This window comes from Camelus bactrianus, chromosome 6 (genome assembly GCF_048773025.1).
Source record: "Camelus bactrianus isolate YW-2024 breed Bactrian camel chromosome 6, ASM4877302v1, whole genome shotgun sequence".
NCBI classification, from domain to species: domain Eukaryota; kingdom Metazoa; phylum Chordata; class Mammalia; order Artiodactyla; family Camelidae; genus Camelus; species Camelus bactrianus.
Genome location: NC_133544.1, coordinates 29,129,732 through 29,152,485, shown reverse-complemented (window position 1 = coordinate 29,152,485; position 22,754 = coordinate 29,129,732). Strand labels below are relative to the sequence as shown.

Sequence of the window (22,754 nt, the reverse complement as noted above, 5' to 3'; positions counted from 1 at the left end):
CCCTCAGGCCTAAGCCCTCAGCCAACCGCACCAGTTCCTGCCCCTCCCACAACAGGCCCATCAGGGGAGGAAAGACAATCAGCTGTGTCCCTCTTGCAGAATCTCTATTAAAAGACTGGCCTGGAGCAGGCAGAAAAATCTCTTTAGTTCTCACACCCTACCCACTTCTCAAGTCTTAGTTCTCTGGTGATGGACTATCTGGCCTGTCTGGTGCCCTCTTTTTCATCTTTTTTTGTTTACATCTGTCCCCCAAAGTCCAGGGATCAAATCCAAGCAGAAGCCTCAGAAATCTCCCTCTCAGATAGCCACCCTGGGGTCAGCTTTGTGAGCAGGAGATAGTTGTACCTGATAGTTGCCCAACCTGAGCCCTCCAAGGAATGGGGGGGGGGGGCCTCTCCCCCAGCTGTCTCTGGTTCCTAGCACAAACTGAGCAAAATGCCCAAATCACAGCTGGGAAATTCCTGGTGAGTAAAAACAGCCCCCCACCCCCCACCCTGCTTTGGGAGCTGGCAGGCCAATTCCAGGCTAGGGGAGCGAGTTGCATGGGAGTCTAGTCAACCCCAGCTTCTCCCTCTTAGCTACTGGGTCCCCCTGGTCTTCCACAGAAATCCAACCCTAGATGCCCACTCAGGTCACTCCACGGAAATAATAGGATTGCTTTTTGGGAGCAGGCCTCCTTCTCTGGGCAGCAGGGTAACATCAGAGGAAAAGCCCTGCGAATTGAGAGAGCTGGACTCACCAGATGGTCTTTAAGCTGAGTCCTGTTCTAAGAACATCCTTCTCAGGCTCCTCCTTCACATCGTCAATGACAAGAGTGTTTGAGTATCAGAAACAGTGTTTCTCAGTCTGGAATACTAAGTAAGTTCCTTTATAAAGGATACAAATTCTCACAAAGTTACTTAATTTTTGTTTTAATGTTCCTTAAATGTGAGCAAACATAAAACTAGGCACAAACTTCTCAAGGTTTACAATCAAGATAAAATCAAAACATGCTTACAAATTCTATTTCACAGAAACTATAAAACCAGTAAGATTCAAACGAGCCATATTAACTTAAGCATGACTTGTTATTTGCTGAAATTAAACTACTACTCCCAGCATGATGTAAGCTCTGACTGCTATGCAGCAGGTGCTTCTTTTGTGTTCGGGACGCCTGTATCGCCACACGCCGGGCGATGACTCAACTCTCCTACTACTTTCTCTATTTGAACCACCGCATCAGGGCATCATTTAACCTTCATTTGGTGGGAACACCCTGTAATGCATTAAATTCCCCTCTGCTGTTTTCTCATTAGCACTCAACAATTAAAGTGTTTTTTTTTTTTCTTTTTAATCTTTTTGCCAACAGGATCCTTCTCTCAAGTTTCACTGTCCTTATCTATAACAGGAGAATCCTCTTCATCCTACCTACTTCCCAGGATGGTTGCGAACATTCATTCATATATTCAGCCATTATATATTGAGTACCTACTATGTGCCAGACTCTGTTTTAGACACAGAGGGTATAGCAGTGACCAGAATGGACAAAAATCCCTGCCCTGTGGAGCTCACATTCCAATGTGATATTTATCTTCTAATAAGATAAACGAGGAAAATAATATGATAGAATTCAGGAAAAAAGATAAAGCAGGGAAAGGGACTAGAGGGTGTGGGGACCTGATGTGTGGGTTTTCCAACTCTACCAACCAATTCTTCAACACCAGCTGGGTGTCCTACACACAGTTTAACTCATTTCTGACACTATCTACCTGGAAACAGCTTCAGGTTAAGGCTCAGTCCGACAGGACTTCAGATGCCAATTGCAAGTCAGGATTGCCACCTGTGCTTCCAACCCACTGGTTCCCCGGGTTCAATTAATTTGCTAAAGTGGCTAAGAGAACACAGAGAAACATATTACTTACTAGATTACCAGTTTATTATAAAAGGATATAATTCAGGAATAACCATTTGGAAAACGTGCATAGGGCAAGGTATGTGGAAATGAGTGCAGAGTTTTTATGTCCTCTCTGGCATTTCATTCTCCCCAAATGTCCACATGTTCACCAACCCAAAAACTCTCTGAAACCACCTACCCGACCTGAATTCACCCCCTCCCCACCCCAACCCTATGCTTATTGGGTTTTTATGGAGGCTTCATTACATAGGCATGATTGATTAAATCACTGGCCACTGGCAATTGATTCAACCTCCAACTGCTCTCACTTCCCTGGAAGTCACAGGGGTGGGGCTGAGAGTTCCAACCCTTCAAAAACAAGGTTAGTTTCCTTGGCAACCAGCCCCCATCCTTAGGTGCTTTCCAAAAGTCATCTTATTAACATAAACTCTGGTGTGGTTGAAAGGGGTTTGTTATGAATACCAAGACATCTTTATTGCTCTTATAACTTAGGAAATTTTGAGGGTTTTAGGAGCTCTGTGCCAAAAACAGGACAAAAATCAAATATACATTTCTCTCTCCTTTTTTTTTTTCAGATTAGATGTCCCAATTTAATTACTGGTTGTCCTTTTCTTAAAATCTCCAAATTCTGACTGCATAGTAGAAGCCCTTCCTCACCCCTTTCTCCCGCTGGGAAGGAGAAGGAGCCTACCTCAAGGGAGGGGAGGACTCGACAGAGGACAGGTCCCCAGAGAAAGGCAGAGGAAACAGAATACTTCTATCAGAAAAGGCAAAGAAGGAAGAGGGAGGGGGCATGAGGGGGCATGACCATCCCCTCAGGGATGAAAACCCAGATAAATAATGGCAAAACCCGAAGGCAGAGGAGCTTCAGGAGTTTGCCCTGCTCCCTGTTCAGCATTCTAGGAAGAGAGAACCTTGCAAGACAACCACACCCAGTGCAGGACTACTGCAAGCAGAATAAAATGGCGGCATGGTGTGAGCAGGCCAAGGAAGGCTCTGTGGTGGCAGACCTCACACTTTCTTGGCCCTTGTGCATCAGGCTCTTGCGTCCTCGTATTCCTTCATGATCCCTGTAGGGTATGAGGAAGGCTGAGAGGCGAGAGTGAGAAGCCTTTGGGGTTACTGTGAGGGGACCCCAGAGCAGAAGCAGCAGAGCAGACGCAGGCCAAGCCAGGGCTCAGAGGGCCGACATGGCCAAAACATGAGGACCTGCAATGCTTAAGCGGGCTCTAGGAGGTGGAATCTTAGTCTTCTGAGCTGTCCTGGACATCTCTGCATTCCGTGGACTTGCTGGGTTCCTTGCTGTCACAGTCACTATTGTCAGGGGCCGGGGTTTTTCTCCTCCCGACAGGCCTCCTCAGAACTAGGAAGCATGCTGCCCTGGGTCTCCTGGTTCTCCCTGGAGCCCAGCACCACGCACCTGCCTTCTCCTTCAGCCCCAGCTGCCTCCTCAGCTCACCTGTCATCAGCTTCAGAGCATGAGCATCTTCTCCATCTGCATAGTATTTGGGTTCCACCTCACTAACCTGAAAGTTGAGGTGTTAGGATAGAGGTTCAAGGCTGCCCAGTTACTCTTCCTGATGTGCAGGAACACGTACTTGGTGCCAAAGTTCTCTGTAGGGTCCAGAGGGCCTGGTCCATTGGCTTCTGGGCCAGGCCAGGTGATGGTGTGAACATTTCATGGCCAGTGAGGTGTTATGTCTGTGGGGGACACCATCTGGGTCCTCCTGTGTCTTGGCCAGGACATAGCCACGATCTTGCTATCCTCATCCTCAGTCATGTAAGAGAGCTGGGGCCAGGAAAGGCCATGACAGAAACAGTATTTCATCTGCTAGTTCCCGGGAAGGCAAAGGAGGTTGCCATGTTGCATGCTCGTCAGCTGTCTGGCCGAACATTCCGGATTGTTCTGAGACAACAGGGCAGCAGGTCTGATGGCAGCGACCAGAGGAGAGGCTTCTGCCAAACACAGGGGATACTGTTTGCCTTGGGAGTTTGAGTCCAGGCGGCCAAAGCCACCAGGCTAAAAGGTGTGGAGGCTGGATGGCCGGAAGGCACAATCTATATTTCTTATTATAAATCACAATATCACAGGGGAGAAATAGAGGCAGGTTACTTTTTAAAATTGAATAGGTAACATTTAAGACCTAAGCAACATGAAGACGCAAAAGCATTCAGGGAATAGCCAGGAGGCTAGAGTGGAATAAAGCACGTGAGACTCACACAGAAAACTACAGGGCAAATGTGGGTAGAATAGATAGATACTCATTGTTTCACTGCCCAGAAACCATTTCCTCTCCTGGCAACTGTACCTCAGTTTTCCTCTAGGGAGGCACCTCCCCTACCCCACACCCTGGGCTGCAGGTAGAGTTGACCCCACCCCTAACCACCAGGGCTGGGCAATGATGGGCCTGGCCAATCAGAGCACAACAATTGGTTTAAGACTGGGCAGGGGACCCAATCGGAATGAATGGCACACAGGGAGCCTTGCTGGCACTCCTAGAGGAGAGGTACACAGTCTTTTCCCCCGGACATCCTAGCACTAAGCATATTAGGAGCCTGGAGCTTTCAGGAGCCACCACACGGGACCTGTGGGGAAGAGCCAGCACAGAGGAAGACAGTTCTAAGAGGCAGAGAAAAACTGAGTCCTGACGACATCTTTTGATTTCTTGCATGAAGTTGTACCCACTTCTGGAATTCTCAGTTGTATGCACCAGTTAATTTCCTTTTTTTCCCATAAGCTAGTATGTTAGTTATTTATTGATGCATAATAAAGTACTACAAAACTTAGTGGCTGAAAGAATAGACATTAATTATCTCACAGTTTCTGTAGGTCAGGGGTTCGGGGGTGGTGCAAGCTGAATGGTTCTGGCTCAGGGTCTCGCAAAGGAGTCAGGCTGGAAGCTAGCAGGGCCTCTGAAGGCCTGAGTGGGCTTTCACGGTGGTTCACCTGTGTGGCTGTTGGCAGGAGGCCTCCGTTCCTTGTCATTGGACTCTGCATGGGCTGGTTAAGTGTCCTCACAACACGGCAGCTGGTTCCCCCAGAATGAATTAACCAAAAGAGCAAGTGAGGGGTGCCTTTTCTAACCTCATCTCTGAAGTGCACATTGTCACTTCCACTCATTCTGTCTGTTAGAAGTGAGTTACTGAGCCCAGACTACACCCAAAGGCAGGGGAATCCATCTCTACCTCATGAAGAGAGGAGGATCAAAGAATTTGTGGACGTATTTTAAAACTACCACACATAGTTTGAGTTTGGTTTTCTGTCACTTGCAACCAATGGACTTCTGATAGATATTCAGGAGTTCAGCACTATTATATTAGTGCTCTTATAACATGGGTTACGGCAAAACAAACAAAAAACCAGTAGTCAAGGAGTGCCACCTAACTACCCCTCCAAAAAAAACTTTAAAAAAGAAAAGAAAAGAAAAAGAAATGCCAACACAGGCTATCCTAGAAATAGTTACTTGATCCTGTCCTACCTAAGTTCAAAAACCTCCAGTGACCCTCATTGTCCAAAAGTCCAGATTTCTTTTTTCTTTTTTTTTAAAAATTTTTTGTTTTGTTTACAAATTTCTTTATATCATGCACAAAGCCCATTACAGCCCGGTCCCTGTGTCTTCTCTCCCACTTTCCTACAACCTCCCTGCCTTAGAATCTGCAAGCTGCTTACTCTTCTCTGAATAAGCCATGTCTCCACATCTCTATGCCTTTGTAGAGCTCAGCTCATCTCTCACATCCAAATCAAATGTCACCTCTTCTGTGAAGATGTCCCTGACTTTATCCCCCAAAATGTTAATACTACTTCATTGATACCTACTGAGTGTCAGGCACTTCGTATTTATGTCCAATTCTGTAAATCCATAACCCTGAATTTATGTTCTATTTCTATTACTCATTTTACAAATAAGAAGATTCAGGCTCCTCCAGAGGGGCTGAGGAGTGTGCCTATGGTCCTCCAGCTGGTAAGGGACAGAGAAATGTTGGTATACCCTAGTTAGTTGGTTAGATAGTTCATTAGTTCATTACTTCTTCCTTCCTCTGCTCCTAAACCATCACGTTCATACACACTGAGTATAGTTATTGGTGAATCTGGCTCCCCTGAGAGACCATGAACTTCTTGGGGGCCTGGTCCCCATCTTGGAGAGCCACCCTTCATGGAGCACTTTGCTGTAGGCATTAGGCACAGTTGCCCATTTCTCAGAGGAGGAAATCAAGCCTCAGAGGAATTAAGTGACCGAGATCTGACTCCAGACTTATCTCTCACATGTAACACTGCATGACACTTAGTGAGTGTTCAGTGTGCACTTGTTGGAAGGCATGACTAGGGGGAAAGAGTGGATGAGAACTGGGCACCCCCTAGGCTCCCCACCCCCACCATCTCCAGCTGTGAGGCTGCTGTTTACCTGCCTCTGGTTGAGTTGGGGTTGGATGGGTGGGGGGTCTGCAGACAGGTGAAGCAGAAGGGCCCTGGCTTCTGGTACTGGCTCAGCTTCCATCCAACAGGGTGACCTTTGGCAGGTCTCTCCACGACTTGGGGCCTCCTTTTATACTATCAGATGAAGGGGAAGCACTAAAAGCCCACCAAACAATGCCAGGTGAGATTTAACTACACACAGAAAGGGGCAACCCAGACCTTATGGGGCCCAGCAGCTCCTCAGGAGGCCAGGGCCCAGGGCTCCTCTACACCTGGCACACTGCTTGCTCTGGCAACCACGGTGGGCCTCTGCCTTGAAATAAGTAAGTGCCCACCCTCATGGGCCACCCCAGCCTCCCAGTGTCCCACTCAGAGTCCTCCATGTCAGATAAGAAGCTGAGATGAGCTCTCACCCTATGTGCCTTACCTTGAATGTGTTCAAGTTAAATTTTAGCTGCCGTCCCTGCCTGGGACCCAGAAGAGATGAAGTCCATCTGGAGTTTCTCACAGGCCTCCACCGCCTTGGCCAGCCAAACGTGTTTGGAAAAACAACTTCATCAGCTCATTTCCGCCTCCAACCCTTACTAAGTGCATTAGGGCAACAGGAGCCCCATGGTTGACCTTTGCAGCATCCATTGTTATAGCTATTATTACCGACACAAACAATTGCCAGGATAATAATTCGCAGTTAAATGGTTCTTTAATCAAAGGGCTGGAGGATTCTGGGACTATTACCTCATGGCCTGCCTGGCACCCTCCCACCAGCCTTTTCTTCAAGTCCCTCTCCCACACTCCCTCCTCCACATTCTCTAGTCTCTAACTCTATTTTGGCAGAGCTTAGGACCATGCCTCCAGGTCCCAGCCTGGAGGAAAAGGCTCAGAAGGGACACTGGCCAGGCCTCAGATATCTTCCTGTCTCCCACCTGCTCCATCATCCTGAGCAAGTCCCTTCCCTGACCTGTTTCTCTGTATGCTCAGAGGAAGAAAAATTTTTAACAGAAGTGTCTTCAAATACTGAGTATGGAAGAAAAACTTGGGTAAACATAATCTTGAAGCAGATACATGGTTCACTGTGGTAGTGGGTGCCCCCTGCTCCTGACTGGCCCAAAGTAATCTGCATAGCCTTTTCCTAGAGAATTACTACCATAAAGATCATAAAACTTAGCTCTTGAGTGTTGCTAGCGAGTTCCTTTCTTATTTGCTTTCCTCTCCTTTGTTCTTTCTTTCTTTCCTTCCTTTCTACTGTCCAAAAGTCAGTACACATTTGCTGTTACACCCAAACTACCCAGCCTAAGGCCAAGAAGAAGCTAACTTCTCCCCAGGTATCTCCGAAGCAGCAGGTCAAAAAGTGAGTCAAACACCTTTCCCTGAATTGTTTTGGAAATAAACCTGCAGGCAGGAGGAGATTATCTGGAGTGAGAAAGGAATGTGCAAAGAGGTGGGGAAAGAAATGGAGATTAGAAAGACCCAGTCTCCAGGAAATGCAGCCTTCTCTCCCAAACAATGGTGTGGCTTGACAACCAAATGGAGTCATGGGGGTTCTGAAATATTTTCAACCGTTTTAAAAAAGAAGTGACTGCAGAATCAGGGAAGGCAGTGTGTGAATTTAATGTCCCCATGAATACTGATTTGCCCAACTCCCCAGGAAAGAACCCTTCCCCAGGGAAGAATCACAGATCCTAGGTCCAGGTACCTGCTGGGCCAGATGGGGTGGGGGGTGGAGAAAGGAGGATAGAGACGGTGCTTTCCCCTCTACCACCTTCCCCCCCTCCCTTGACAAAAGAAGCTGCAGAATGGGGAGGGGGAAGGGGAGCAGGAGAGCAGAGCTAGAGTGAGCAAAAACTAGGTGGTGCTGCCAGAGAGGGCTGGGCAGTGCACAGCTGAGTGGAAGGTTGGTGGCCCTGATGCTGAAATATTTCCTCTATCTGCAAAATGAGCTCATTAGCAATATGATAAGGCAAGGTGATGATTACCCCGGGTTCTCCAGAGAAACAGAACTAGTGGGATGTATATACATAGAGAAAGAGATTTCTGTTTTGTTTTGTTTTGTTTTATTTTTCAGGGGGAAAAGTAATTAGGTTTATTTACTTTTTTGGTGGAGGTACTGGGGATTGAACCCAGGACCTCATGCATGTTAGGCATGCACTCTACCACTAAGCTATACATTCACCCCCATGAGAAAGAGAGTCCTAATAATGAATTGGCTCACATGATTGTGGAGATGAACAAGTCCCTAGCTCTTCAGGGAAAGACGGCAAGCTGGAATGCTGAGGGTAATAGTTCAGTGTGAAGGCCAGCAGCTCAAGACCCAGCAAGGGCCGATGTTTCAGTCTGAGTCCAAGGGCAGAAGAAAAGCCAACATCCCAGTTCAAAGGCCACCAGGCAGGAAGAATTCTCTTTTACCCAGAGGAAGGTCAAGCTTTTTTGTCTATTCAGGCCTTCAACCTATTGGATGAGGCCAACCCACATTAAGGAGGGCCATCTGCTTCCTTCCACCTACTGATTTCACTGCTAATCTCACACCACAACACCTTCACAGATGCTTCCAGAATAATGTTTGATGAAATATCAGGGCACATGTGACCCAGTCAAGTTGGCCCATAAAATTAGTCATTATACTGAGGATGGACCAAATGAATTTGCATCTATGGAAGCAATATATATGTATCCATGTGTGTAGATGGTGGTCAACTGAGTTAATCATTATAATGATGCCTTGTTCTTGGCCTGAAATTCGCTCCTGTTGTTTCCTAGGTAAAGTATATCCTTGAACTGAGGAAAGGGGGTGGGAACAGCCATGGAAGGGAAAGGTAAGGGGAGTAGCAGCCCCGTAAATGTTTCTGTGAGGAGCAGAAAGGTAACAGCGAGTCAGGACCAGAGCATCTGGGAGAAATATGGGCTAAAGTAAGAGAGACAACTAGAGAAGCTGAGATATAGGGAAACAGAGACAGGGACTGAGGCAAGGCCTGGCGGGGTCAATGGACTCTGCCCTGAGGAGCCACACTGGAGACAATCCCTGCCTTAGTTCCTTGAGGCCTATTATTCCTCTCAGTCTTGGTGTCAGGGCCAGGAGGCCAACTGTCCTCACGTCTCCAGCATGTGGTTATGTAAAGCATCAGCATTATACATACAAAGGTAATGGATGATGATGCTTACATACACACAGTCCCTGTAAGGCTAGATTAAGTCAAATTAGACAAGGATTCAAAATCCCTATTCTTAGCAGGAGCAAGGCAGCAACAGAGACAGCTTCACTCCACAAGCTTCCTTTGGCCCTCAGAATTCTGGAGGGGGTGAGCAGGGGCGCCTACCTCAATCCCTGGGAGGTAAGATCTCGCAGAAAGTCGGATTTCTCACTCTAGTAGGGCTTGTGTCATGGTTCCAGAAGAATGGACTTCTAACAATCTAAGTGCAAATCAAGAGAATGTCCACAAACATGAGCCTCTCATGGTTCTGGACCCGAATCCACATCTCCAGGGCCATGTTCTTGTGTGGGGGCTGAGCAGCCAGCACCCAGGAGTGCCTGGGCATAACCTGCACTCAGCTTTCCAGCATTCCGGACAGTCCATCCCCACGCAGATGTCACAAGGAACCAAACAAGGTTGGGGGTGACGAGCAGCACTTTCAGAACTGGGCAGACTGCAGACTATTGCCCCCGTGCTGTCCCTGCCAGGACCCACACTCAGGGAGTGCCAGGGAGCAGGGCGGGTGTGTCCAGAGGAAGCAAGGGGCAGGTGGACAGTGGCTTAACGCTCAGCTGTAGAATGTGGTTCCTGTAACTCCCTGTGCTAGTTGCGCAGCTTCTTGGGGTTTAATTTCTCCTCTCCTCTGAACACAGCAGTTCTCAACCCTGGTTAAAATCACTTGATAAACTTCCAAAAGACAACCACACCTGGGCCTCAAGCCATATAGATGAAATTAGATTCTGGGGATAGAACTGGAGAACTGGTAAACTGGAAACATCCCAGGTGATTCTAATGTACACATCCATCTTTTCTATTTTGCAGCTTCTAATCTGCCGGGTTGGCAACCAGATAACCAAGTTTGTTAGGATGGAGTGAGGTATGGAGAAGGGTAGTGATGAGGCCAAGGTTATGGGCTCCCGGATTCCAACTGGAACCACAGAAGCAAATTACAGGGAGGCAGATGTTGGTTCAGACTTGGAAGAAATTGCTAACCATTCCTGAAATGTCTGTTCTGGAATTGGCTTCATGATGGCCAGCCTATGTACCACGCGAGATGATCAGGCGTATGTAAATTTATATTGAACATGCCTAATTTTGCCAAGATGGATGAACTACCTAGATTAGAAGACTTTGCTCCAACTAGCTTCTGGCTGTTTCCAGAAGTGAAATCCATTCCCAAGGGTTTATCACAGTGTCACTTACCCCAAGATCCTCAACCTCTCTGAATGTCCCTGGCTTCCTCCCTTAAGATGATTGTGAGGCTCACCCATACACCTCACTGTGATGAGATGTCAGCAAAATATCGAAGGAATGTAAAAGCTCCAGTTTCTGCTGATTGAACCTAAATGAAGGCGACTCCTCAGGCCATCAGCGAGGGTCTGAAAGTGTTACGGAAACTCAAGTCTGGCTGCTTGCTGCTCAAAAGCCAATACAGAGAGAGGCACGTGTTGATAAAAAAGAAAGTTTGCTTTATTCTGGAGGCTGGCAACCTGGGGGGAGGGTGGACTCCTGGCCAAAGATCAAACCCCACCCTCCTCTGACAATCAGTGGGCAAGAGCTTTTCAAGGGGAGTTTCAAGGGTGTACGGAAGGTAGAGGGAGGGGGCTACAGGCAGAACAGCACAGTCAGCTCTGACAGTCATCTTGAAGTTAGTCATGCGCTGATCTGATCAGCATCGTCTCGGTTGTTTTAAGTACAGTTAATCTTCAATTCCAAGGTCGGTTTGTTTCCATTTCTTTGAGGCCAGTTCTCGGAATTGTGGCAGCTTATGTCGTGGTTACAGTCTGGTCACCATGTAGTTAACTTCTTCCACCTCGTGAGGGTTTAGGCATCTACAAAGACAGCTCAAAGGATATGGCTCGGAATATTATCTCCAGCCCTTGAGGCGGAACTAAAGGTCCTTGACTTTGTTTAATGACTAAACTTTTTTTTTTTTTGCTTGACTATTGGCCTTTGTTTCTGTATTTTCTTAGTTCTTTGATTAAACTTATTCTTTAACTGAAGTTTTTCAACAGACAAGAGGCAGGTGGAGGACGTGGCTGGGGAGGGAGTGTCTGTCCTGAGAAGGCCCTATAGGGTCCTGCTCCATTTCAAAAAGACGACATTTATTCTTAGTTCTGAAAGTCATTCTAAGCCTTTGTGGAGAGATTTGGGTCTGGGTTGGACTCTCAGTTCATCACCCATTAGTGATGTGACTTGATCTCTCTGAACCTCATCTGTTAATGGGGCTGGGAGGGTTAAATGGAAAATACACAACTCTCAGCACAGAGCCTAACATTTGACAAACGCTTCACACGTGTTGATATCTGGTTAATTATTATCAGCCTTGAAGTAAATCCATACCCTCCCCAGGTGCCTGTTTTGAAGGGGACAAGGCCTATGTGATGTGTAAGTCTGGAATGTTTGTTAGGAAACCCGTCCCCCTCTCTGTGGTCACAGCTCCCAGAGTTTGTTGACTTCCATTCAGGTCCCAGGCCTTTGGCTCGGGAGCTCCACTCCTGGAGAGTGCGTCTGGACGTGAGAACAGAAGCCAAGGCAAGTGTTTGCTTTGGAACAAGAAGGAACAAGGATGGATTTCTGGAGGCACTCGCCATTTCAGAGAAAGGAGTCATCTGTTTCTCATAAGATGGAGAGCTGGGATGGAATCCATTTTCCTGAACTGTCTCACACAGCTCCTGTGGGTCAGGAGAGGGGCTGATGCCGGCCCAGGACCCCACAGCCAGGCCTAGACTTTGCAAATGGACTTGCATTTCTTTTAAGACTTCAAAGGTTAGGCTAGAAGCATTTCCAAGTTGCTTGCTCCCAACCTCCTGGATGAATCTGTGTGTGTGTGTGTGTGAGGGAGACAGTGGGTGTGTAGGGGGAATGTTGGTGGGGAAGGTGTCCCAGTGAGCAACCCTGAGTCACTGGCTCTGGAAAATACCGCTATAGCCTTGATTTAAATTTCAAAGGGCTCTTTAATTTCTCCTCTCCCTCACTGTGGGAATCAAAAAACTGCTCTCCTAATGCAGCTAAAAGCATCAGCCTGGTTATGTCAAATGCGAAACCCCCACGCAGAACCACACCACGCCTCAAGCAAATCCAGTCATCCTTAACGATGGATGGAAAGGTGCTTTTCCATAGGGGTTCTGTTTCTCCCTATTAAGCGTCAGGTTTCTGTTTTGCTCCTAGCACCACCAACATTTCAGTAAAATTCACTCAAAAAAAAAAAAAAAAAAAAAGACCCACAGTTCAGAGCTTTGTTTTTAGTTTTTTATTAATTAACTTATTTTTATTATTTTGTTATTAGAGTCAAGGCATGGACTCAGTGAGGCTCAGAGGCTCTACCAAATGCAGATGGACTGAGTCCTTTTGGCACTAAGGGGAAATTCATGGTAAATGAGGGAGTAAAGCTCCCTCCCAACCCCAACCATCCAGTGCCCCTCTCCCCAACCCTGCTGTGGATGGAGGCCAATTGGTGGCAGTGGTCTGGGGAACGTGGACTTGCCACAGCTTGTTGTAAATGGAAGGTGGTCATCAGGAGCTTTCAGTGCCATGTCTCTCAACAATCCCAAATTACTGCCCTGGGATTTATGTGGAAAGAACTGGGAAGTGTGGAGAGACAAACTCATAATACCTGCTGCTTAATAAGGATTGTATGCCTGCTTCCAAGAGGAGCTACTGACCTCATTGCTATGCCCAGAGATCCGTGGGAAGGTCTATTCAGGTGGCCTTGTCTGCTTTTGCCAAGAATGACCATCTTGCTAGGGGAGGGCAAGAATTGAACATTTAGTGGTCTCTTCTGTGAGCAAAGATTGAGCTAAGAGCTTGACACACATTCTCTTATTAAATCTTCACCACAGGCATGTGAAATGGGTATCACTCTCCCTGGGGAGGGGAAACCGATACTCAGATTATGTATTAGTCAGGATAGGCTGGGTTGTGCTATAGTAACAAGCAGCCCCAGGACTCTCAGTGGTTTTACACAGAGTGTATTTGCCACTCACACAGTTGCCTTCCATGCAGCGACTTGAAGAGCCTGGCTGCTTTGATCTTTTGGCCCACCATGTCAACACAAGACCTCCAATACAGTTGCCATGTCAGGGGAAAGGAGAGACTAGAGAATTGTGCATGAGTTTTTCCCTCAGCCTGAAAGTAAGCTTCTGCAGCCAGAACTAATCCCATAGCCTCACCCAGCTGCTAGGGGGCTAAGTCTTCCATGTGCTGGGAAGGGGAGGAACACTGGATATTGGCAAATATAGGTGATGTTGACCACAGGGAGGTTTAATAACTAGCAGACAGTAAATGGCAGAACTAAGGTATAAACTAAGTTCTGCCTAGAGTCAAAGCTCAGGCTCTGTCCATGACACTGGGAACCAGTGAGAGGAGTCCTTCCCTCCAGCCTGGGTCGGCAGACATCACGTGAGCATCCTTGTGTGACTGTGCTGGGTACAAGGGCAGTTGTTGAATAGCAGCAATAAACCCTTGTGTTTCCACAAAGCCTCTCCATTTTCAAAGCTTCTTTAAGTCCATGGGTTCACCAAATTCCTAAAACACTGTGATGAAACAGACAGGGCAAATTCACAGCCCCATTTCTTGGGACCCACAGCTCAAGAAACTGAAACCAGGAAGGTAAAGAGACCTGACATGCTCAGAGCTAGTCACTGAAAAACCCAGACTAGAACCTAGTTCTTTGTAAAACCTCAGTTGATACTCTTCCCAACCCATCCAACCCTCTGTAATTTTAGTATCTAGAAAGACCACCCTTCCCCTCTAAATTATCTCCTCTCCTCTGCCTGCTCACTAATACCTAAAATGCCACCCTCAGGAAATCAGGCCTTCACTGGACCTTCCTCGAGGGGATGTCATCATTAATTCATGCAAAGCAATTAACATGTCACACTGTATAGCCTTAGGTTTCTGAATATTTGAGACAGAATTTAGGTAACAGGCAGAGCCGGGTGAATGGGAGAAGCCCCTGGCCTTGGTGAGATGTAGATAAAGGGGGAATCCATTCCAGGTGGAAATTCCTTTCTAATTCTCTCTTTCCCCTGTTCTAGTCTATTGCATTTGAAAAATGCTGAGTGCCTTCCCATGTACTATTTTATTTAATTTCCTGACCAATTCTGTTACAGAATTGAGCACTTGGTCGGGTCTTTCTTCTCATTGGATAAAAAACTGAAACTTGTAGAGGAAAAAATGACTTATCTAACATCAGAGCAAACCAGAGTCCGAACACAAATAAAGAGGAAAAATGTTAAAGAGTAATAATTGTCAATCCTCGTGCATATGTGATGAAACTGTCACATTTAGAGCTACCTGGTAGTGTATAAATTAATACTTTTTATAAAAATCAGGTTTTTGGTATGAAGTAATTCATATATGCAATGGAATTTATATATGCATATATGATATTTAGAAAAATAAAACACTGTATCTACCACCGATAATATTAGTAATGTTCTAAAATATTAGGTCAGTTTAAATTGTAAAAATGATATACATTTTTTGGCATGAAATTCAACTCATGCAGAAGATGGAAACTATAAAGTCTATTTTCTCTTTCTATCAACCTCTGAATCCTACTCTCCAGGGATAATGACTATTAACAACTGGATATAAGATCTGACATAAGTTCATTCTGGAAACAATCCAGTCATCAAAATGTCGATAACTTTTGGTGCTGTCACCCATTGTGGGAATTTATCCCTGGAAAACTCCTCCCAGGATTCCCTCTTTTCTTAGAAATGGCCAAGCCCATCCCTGCACAATTCCATCCCCCCCTGTTGTTTCCTCTGTCTGGAACCCTGTTTCCCCAGATCTGCTCATGTTTGGAAGTCCAGTCAAGTCTCAGCTCAAATGTCACCACCTCTGAGAGGTTGCCTATGGTCACCTGTCTAGACTGGCTCCCTCTCCCCTTGAAACCGCCTGGCACACAGTAGGAACAAACATCCCAATTAAGAGAATAAGTGTCCACTCATGAAACGACCACCAGATCTGTTTAGGTAAGGGATGTTATTTGACTCAGTTTTGAACCCAGACAGCTATTTCTGCAGAGGAAAGTACTTGCTGGCTTTCAAGACTCTAAGGACCAGTAGTGTGGGGAGTCAGGCCAGCCTGAGGCCGTCCCGACTGTCCTTTCTACCAGCAGAAAGGCTGCCTTTCAGAAGTAGATCCTGCATGGTGTGCGATCAGCTCTCCCTCTCAACCCTTTTCATTCTTGGCTTCTAAAACAGAAGAGGTAAAGAAAATCTGTGGGGTGAGAGTCTCTGTCAAAACAAGACTTAGTCTTACTTAATTAAGATGAATAATTTGAACACTCTCAAGTCAGACAATGGAAACATTAAGCTTCTACCACAACATAAACTTGGCCAAGTGGGAGGGGTCTCCAGAAGTGTCCAGAACATTATTTAAGATTCCTCTGACTCAGCTTTCTCATTTGTAAAGTGGGGTTGTATTAAGTTAAATAGGGTGTCTGGTACATAATAGGCATTTAATATCTTATTATTTTTAGTCCCTAGCTCAAAGTTCCCCTCATTAGTTGAGTATACCTTCCAACTTGCCCAAGGAGGTGTTAACCCCACCACACACACACACACACACACACACACCCTATGTTTTAAATTCTTTTTCCTGAGGCTACATAAATCCTATTGTAAGCCTTGTCAGTACCCCTCCTGCCTCTCATCATTGCCACCTAGTTTCTGGGAATTGTAATGCTTATAAGGGTGCACTTGGGTGCCATCTTAGAAGTCCCTGTGCGTCCTCTTTAGGTCTGATTTGCAAGGCACTGCTGCTAGTGGTGGGTCCCCCTAGCACAGGACTTTCCATTTGGAGTCCTCAAATCCCTGGGTTAGAAATGGGAGGAGTGTTCCCAATGCGTTCACCCAGGAAAAGCATCAGAGCCTGATTAAAATATTATGTTTCCTTGCTTTGGGCTCAAATTATCTTCCCATATCATGCTGATTGGAAGCCCTGGCAGTTGAATGCCTTTGGTTAATTAAAATGCAAAAATAAATCAATGGTTACTTATTAAATGCATTTTTCCTCAATAAACCTCTCAAATATGAGATTTCTACAGAAAACCCTTGGCCATATTCTGGTGATGGCATGGTCAGGGACTCTGGACAGGACAGAATCAATGGAGGGTGGCGGCAGGACCACTTTAGCCAATACATATTCAGGCCTTGGGGTTCAGGCTAAAACTGAGATGCTGTGGCTATTCTGATGGGAAGGGCAGGCCTCTGTACTCTGAGGAAGGCAGGAGGCCACACCCACAGAACCTGTGCCCCAAACTAGGCCAGGACTAAAGCCTGAGGTGAGGGGTGGGAGCTGACTTACAGGGAAACCATCATGGTAGAGTCTTTGCCTTAATAGACGTGATTATATTAATAGATAACATCTCTGAGCTCCCACCATATACCAAGCATTTGACATACTTTCTCTTGCTAAATTCTTCCAACAGTCTTAAGAATTAGGTACTAATAGCCCCAGAAGGACTATCTTCATTTATTCATTTAAGAATATTGATTGAACTCCCACCACATGCTCAGTCCTTTTTGGAAGCAAAAGCCAATGCAGTCCCTGCCTCACAGAGTTTACAGTCTAGTAGGGGAGATCACTATTCCTTGGATAATACACAAATCAACACATTTGGCCACATGCCAGGTTGAGGTATTTCAGACAGCCCCTCTCTTGCCACCATAAAAAAATGCTGCAAAAACATAAGTAAAACACTTGAAAATGCACAGCCAAGCTCAAAAGAAAGAAAGGAAAATTCTGAGATTCCAGAGATAGTGCAAGAACTCAAAGCCAGAATGAGGAGTGAGAGCTAAGCCTATGACTCATGGGGTTTTTGACTAGATAAAGGCCCTAAGTCCATTCTAAAGGCCCTTTCAAAGATAGGAGGCAGCCCTAGGCTGTTTGAGGCAAAAGAGCTGGAATGTATGCCTCTGAACTTACCCTTTTAAGGCTTAGAGTTTTAAAGAGAAAACTAGTCAGGGAAAAAGGAGGCTGGGAAAACTCTACCAATCAAGCCTGCAGAAAGAGCAACACAATTTCCTCACTATCCTGGGCTTCGGGGGGAGAAAAGTTCCTGTGAAAGACGGCCGGTCCAGGCCTGTCCCTCGTGGAGGGGAGAGGTGGACTGCTCCCACTGCACCCCCTTCCTTGGTGTGCCACTGATCCCAGGACTCCTGTGCCAAAAAGTTAACATAAAAGTTAGTCCAGTGATATATTTATATAATTGAATACTACTCAGTGACAAAAAAGAATAAAATGATGCCATTTGCAGCAACATGGATGGACCTGGAGATTGTCATTCTAAGTAAAGTAAGCCAGAAAGAGAAAGAAAAATACCGTATGATAACACTCATACGTAGAATCTAAAAAAAAAAAAAAAAGAAAGAAAGAAAGAAAAAAGAGGATCCTAATGAACTCACCTACAAAACAGAAGCAGATCTGCAGACATAGTAAACAATCTTATGGTTACTAGGGGAAAGGGGGTGGGAAGGGATAAATTTGGGAGTTCGAGATTTGTAAATGTTAACTACTGTACATAAAAATAGATAGAGGGGGAAGATATAGCTCAATGGTAGAGCATATCCTTAGCATGCATGAGGTCCTGGGTTCGATCCCCAGTACCTCCATTAAATAAATAAAAATAAACCTAATTGCTCTCACCCAAAAACCCGCACAAACAAAAAAATTTTGGGGAAGGGATAGACTGGGATTTCAAAATTGTAGAATAGAGAAACAAGATTATACTGTATAGCACAGGGAATCACAGAGGAAAAAATGTGATAATGAGTGTGTATATGTCCATGTATGACTGAAAAATTGTGCTGAACACTAGAATTTGACACAACATTGTAAAATGATTATAAATCAATAAAAAATGTTTAAATAAATATATAAATAAACAAAATAGATAAAAAACAAGTATCTTCTGTATAGCACAGGGAACTATATTCAATATCTTCTAGTAACCATTAATGAAAAAATATGAAAATGAATATATGTATATATTATGCATGGCTGGGATATTATGCTGTACACCAGCAGCTGACACATCGTAACTGACTATAGTTCAATTAAAAGAAAAAAGTTAGTCCAGAACTTAGGGCCCTGACAGAAGAAAAATCCAAAATACTCTGTAAGTTTATTTTCATAGACATCCCACAACAAAACAACTCCCACTGAAGTGAGTTCCCAATCAAAAATTTCAAACCACAGATGAAAACAAACTACCATAAGAAATAACCAGTAAATACAAAAACATTTAAAAAATAAAAACTACAGAAGAGTCCATCCCCTAAGAAGTGGAAATAATAGAAAAAATCTGGAAACATAAAAAAAAATTTTAAATGACTAAAGAATTTTTTAAAGAGAAGTAATAATAAAGAATAGGATAATATGAAACAAATTAATGGAACACAAGCCAAATCAAAGTTTTAGAAATAAAAAATATGGTGTTAATAAATTATTTATTAAAATTGATAGTTTGAACAGCAGAAGAAGACACAGCTGAAGAGACATTTAGCAAGCTGGATATCTCTGAAAAAAAATCACTCTGCCAGTAGTACAGCCAAGAAAAAGAAGAGAATAAAAAACATGGGAAAATATGGAAGCAACCATGGGTAACAGATATAGAGGGAAAAAAATGACAAGATCTTGCACACCTTAGCTAGCATACCCAGGAGAATAAAGACAGAATGGGAGAGGAGCAATATCTGAAGAAGTAACAGCTGGGAATTGATCAAAATTGAAGAAAAACCTAAATCTTCAGATTGAACAAGCACCCAGAGTCCTGAGTAAAACTAACATAAATTCACACCTTAGGCACACGTGGAAAATGTGGAGAACAGCAAAACTAAGCACATAGTACTAGAGAGTGTCATAGTTTTATGAAGGAGAGATTCACAGTCCTAGAATAGCATGTAAGTAAGAAGTGGGGGAGCCAAGGGGGTGCTGATCTTTCCTAGAGGTCAGGAAGAGTGTCATGGTTAATTTTATGTGTCAACTTGGCTACACTATGGTACCCAGCTGTTTGGTCAAATACCAGCTTAGATGTTGGGGTGAAGGCATTTTTTAGGTGTGATTAACATTTATAATCAGTGGATTTTAAGTAAAGCCGATAACATTTCATAATATGGGTGGGCCTCATCCAATTAGTTGATGGTTTTACAAGCAAAGGCTGAGAGTTCAGAAAAAAGAAGGCTGCCTCAAGACTGCAACAGAAACTTGACCGAGTGTCCGATCTGCTGCCCTGTTGACTGCAGACTCAAGACTGCAACATGAACTCTCACTGGAATTTCCAGTTGGCCTACCTGCCTTGTGAATTTCAGACTTGTCAGCCCCTACAACCATGTGAGCTAATTCCTTAAAATCTCCATATATACCCATAGAGACAGAGACAGAGACAGAGATAGAGATAGAGATAGAGATATTCTGTTTCTCTGGGGATCCCTGACTCATACAGACAGTTTTCTCAGGCAGGTGAGGCCCTTGAGTGAGGGTTGAAGGCTGAGGCATTAACTATGCAGAAGAGAGGGAAGGAGGGAGAGGAGAGCTTTGCAGAGGGAAAGGATGGCTCAGGCCCAGGCCATGGGTCTGGGGACAGATGAGGGCCAGATCACACCAAGCCTTCAAAGTATTTGGGGCTTTTTCCTAGAAGCAGCTGGAAGTTGGTGTCGGGTTATAAGTGGGGGATGTCCATGGTTACAGAGCAGACGTGCCTGGGCTGGGGTCTTAACTAGGGGTCCCTGCCACAGAGTCCATGCTCTTCCCACAGCACCACCCTTCTCCCGCAGAAACCAGTTGGGGACGTTTGTGGTATCCATCTGTCCAGCATGTATTCTGCCCTTCTTCTGAAAGCAGCACACAGATTTCCTTTTTAGGGGGAATCTCTCTCCTTGTGGCAGTCTTGGTGGGGTTGGCATTCCAGCTCCCTCCCTCAGGACTTTGAGTTCAGAGTGGTTGGGGGAGAGGGTATAGCTCAGTGGTAGAGTATGTGCTTAACAAATGTATGAGGTCCTGGGTTCACTCCCCAGTTCCTTCATTAAAATAAGTAGATAAATAAATAAACCTAATTACCTCCCTTCTCCCACCCCAAATCAAACAAAAAATTATTAAAAAGAAAAAAAAGAAGAAAAAGATACACACAGCTGGAGCTCTTTGCCATGCACACAGCTGGCACTGCCCCACAGGACCTGCCACAGGTCTGCTTTATTCCTGTTCATTTTTATTTATAATTTTTGGGGAGTGGGGCAGAGGTAATTAGGCTTATTTTTAGAAGAAGGACTGGGGATTGAACCCAGGACCTCATGTATACTAAGCATGCACTCTACCACTTGAGCTATATACCCTGCCTTTTCACCCCTCTCTTCAAAGTGAGGAAGCCTCTTTAGCCCGAAGAATTCATGAGTGTATTTGCCGCTGTGAGGACTAAATGAGACAGTGGGGAGCGGAGGTCTAGAGCTGGCCTGAGTGCCCTGCATGCATGATGCATCTGGACGTAGTGAAACAGGACCAGGTCCTAGGCCCTGGGAGCACACTGCCCTTGACCAGTACCCACCTGACACCTCCGCAGCCTGGGGTTGGGGCCAGATTCCTGAGAGAATAGCTCTTAGAAAAGTGGGACAGGAGCTCCTGGGCAGCAGGCAGGGATCCGGTTTTAATGTCTTCAGCCTCTAGTATCGTGTCTGGTCCAAAATGCAAGGGCGCAGGGGACAAAAGAAGGACAGAGAGAGGAGCTTCCTTATGTTCTATCCCTGAGAAGACTGAAAACACCAGGATGCAGCCTGAATGTGCCAGAATTATTTAAATATCAAAATGCTTCCTTGCTGGTTGGTAAGTAGTCCCCGTCCTGAGCTCCCCAAGCACCCTCAATGCTCTGGCCAGCCCGTCCTTCCCCAGGGGCCCTCCCCCACCCCCAGAACCCTACCTCAGCCCTTCAAATTGAAGGCAGTTCTGTTTGACCTGTGCCCTTGTGTGCCAGTTGCTCTGTCACCCTGCTCATGGGCTTTCCGTACACAAGATACCAGCTGCTTCCTGGCTGAGGGGTTTGGCATGGGAATTGGCAAAAGAACTGCTTAGCTAAGACTACAGGGGTCAACCTGTTTCATAACAGCCACGGTGAAATCTGGTGGCACTTGGCATCACTGCCTGGGTTCTCATGTGCAGGGAATGACTAGCATAGGGCTTTTGCGGGTACCATCCTATCTGAACTATGGTGGAAAAACCCTTGACCTGGGTCCTGCTCTAGTTCTGAATATCTTAGCTGTGTGACTTTGAGCAATTTACCCAACCTCTGTGAGCTCCTGAAAAACATCCCTTGCACAAGGTTGCCAGGGAGATGGGCATTTTGAAAACTTAGGAGCTCGGTCCCCCATCTCAAGGTCCTGTGCTAAATCCAGACCTGTAAATATAGCATCTGAGGACCTGCCCCCGCCTGCTGGCTCCTACTGTTCCCAGAAGTACTCCCAGTCCTTGGTGATGGTTACCAGGATGCCAGCTGTAACCAGGTGCTCCCTTGGCCAAGAAGAGTCTTCCCCCGCTCCTCTGCTCCTCTGAGGGCCTGTGGATAATAATCAGGAAGTGACTGGAGGGCTGGTGGCCCACATGACTTTTCTCTTTCCTACCTGTTTCCTGGTGATTGGGGCTCATTGCCAGGGTGGGGGGTCCCCTCCCACTATGACTTAGCACTCTGTAGACAGTCTAGACTTCCTCTGGCCCCATTCCACCCTGACCAACACTCGCACACATTACACAGTCAGACACAGTCAGGAACACGTACGCTTCCCCATGTTCAGGCATACACTCACATATTCACACACACATATACACACACACACACACCCCTACACTCACCTATGCACCCACATTTACACACACACTCATACATATTCATGCACACTTGCCCATGCTCACCCACCCACACCTTCAGACACACAGACATGCTCACACACATACACACATATAACCCCAGGAACCTGTAAAAAGTGCAGTACATGAAATAGTTTAAGGTTGTTCACACATTTTATAAAACTTTCAATAGTTAGGGGTTTATTTTAATATGTAATAGAGAAAAATGATAAACCTATCAAACTAGGGATTTCATAGCAAAGATTGTTGAGGACAAAGCTAAAGAGGGTAGGACAAGACTGAAGTAAAAGGGAGTCATTGGCTTTAAAGGGAAATGTTGAGTAAATCATGGCAAGTCGTGTTAATGATCCCCAAAAGCCCTTGGAAACATGGTGGTGATGGGAGCAGAGGGTGGGGG

The 22,754-nt window shown here is 45.6% G+C and overlaps 1 non-coding gene and 1 pseudogene across 1 annotated transcript; both read right to left on the bottom strand.

The window, feature by feature from the left end:
* Positions 1-901: 901 nt before the first annotated feature.
* The window catches only part of LOC123618879 (N-alpha-acetyltransferase 11-like), a 47,992-nt pseudogene continuing 26,139 nt past the window's right edge, over positions 902-22,754 (bottom strand).
* TRNAV-AAC (transfer RNA valine (anticodon AAC)) lies at positions 8,405-8,481 on the bottom strand. The gene has a single exon. It is a non-coding gene; the product is annotated as a tRNA-Val (tRNA).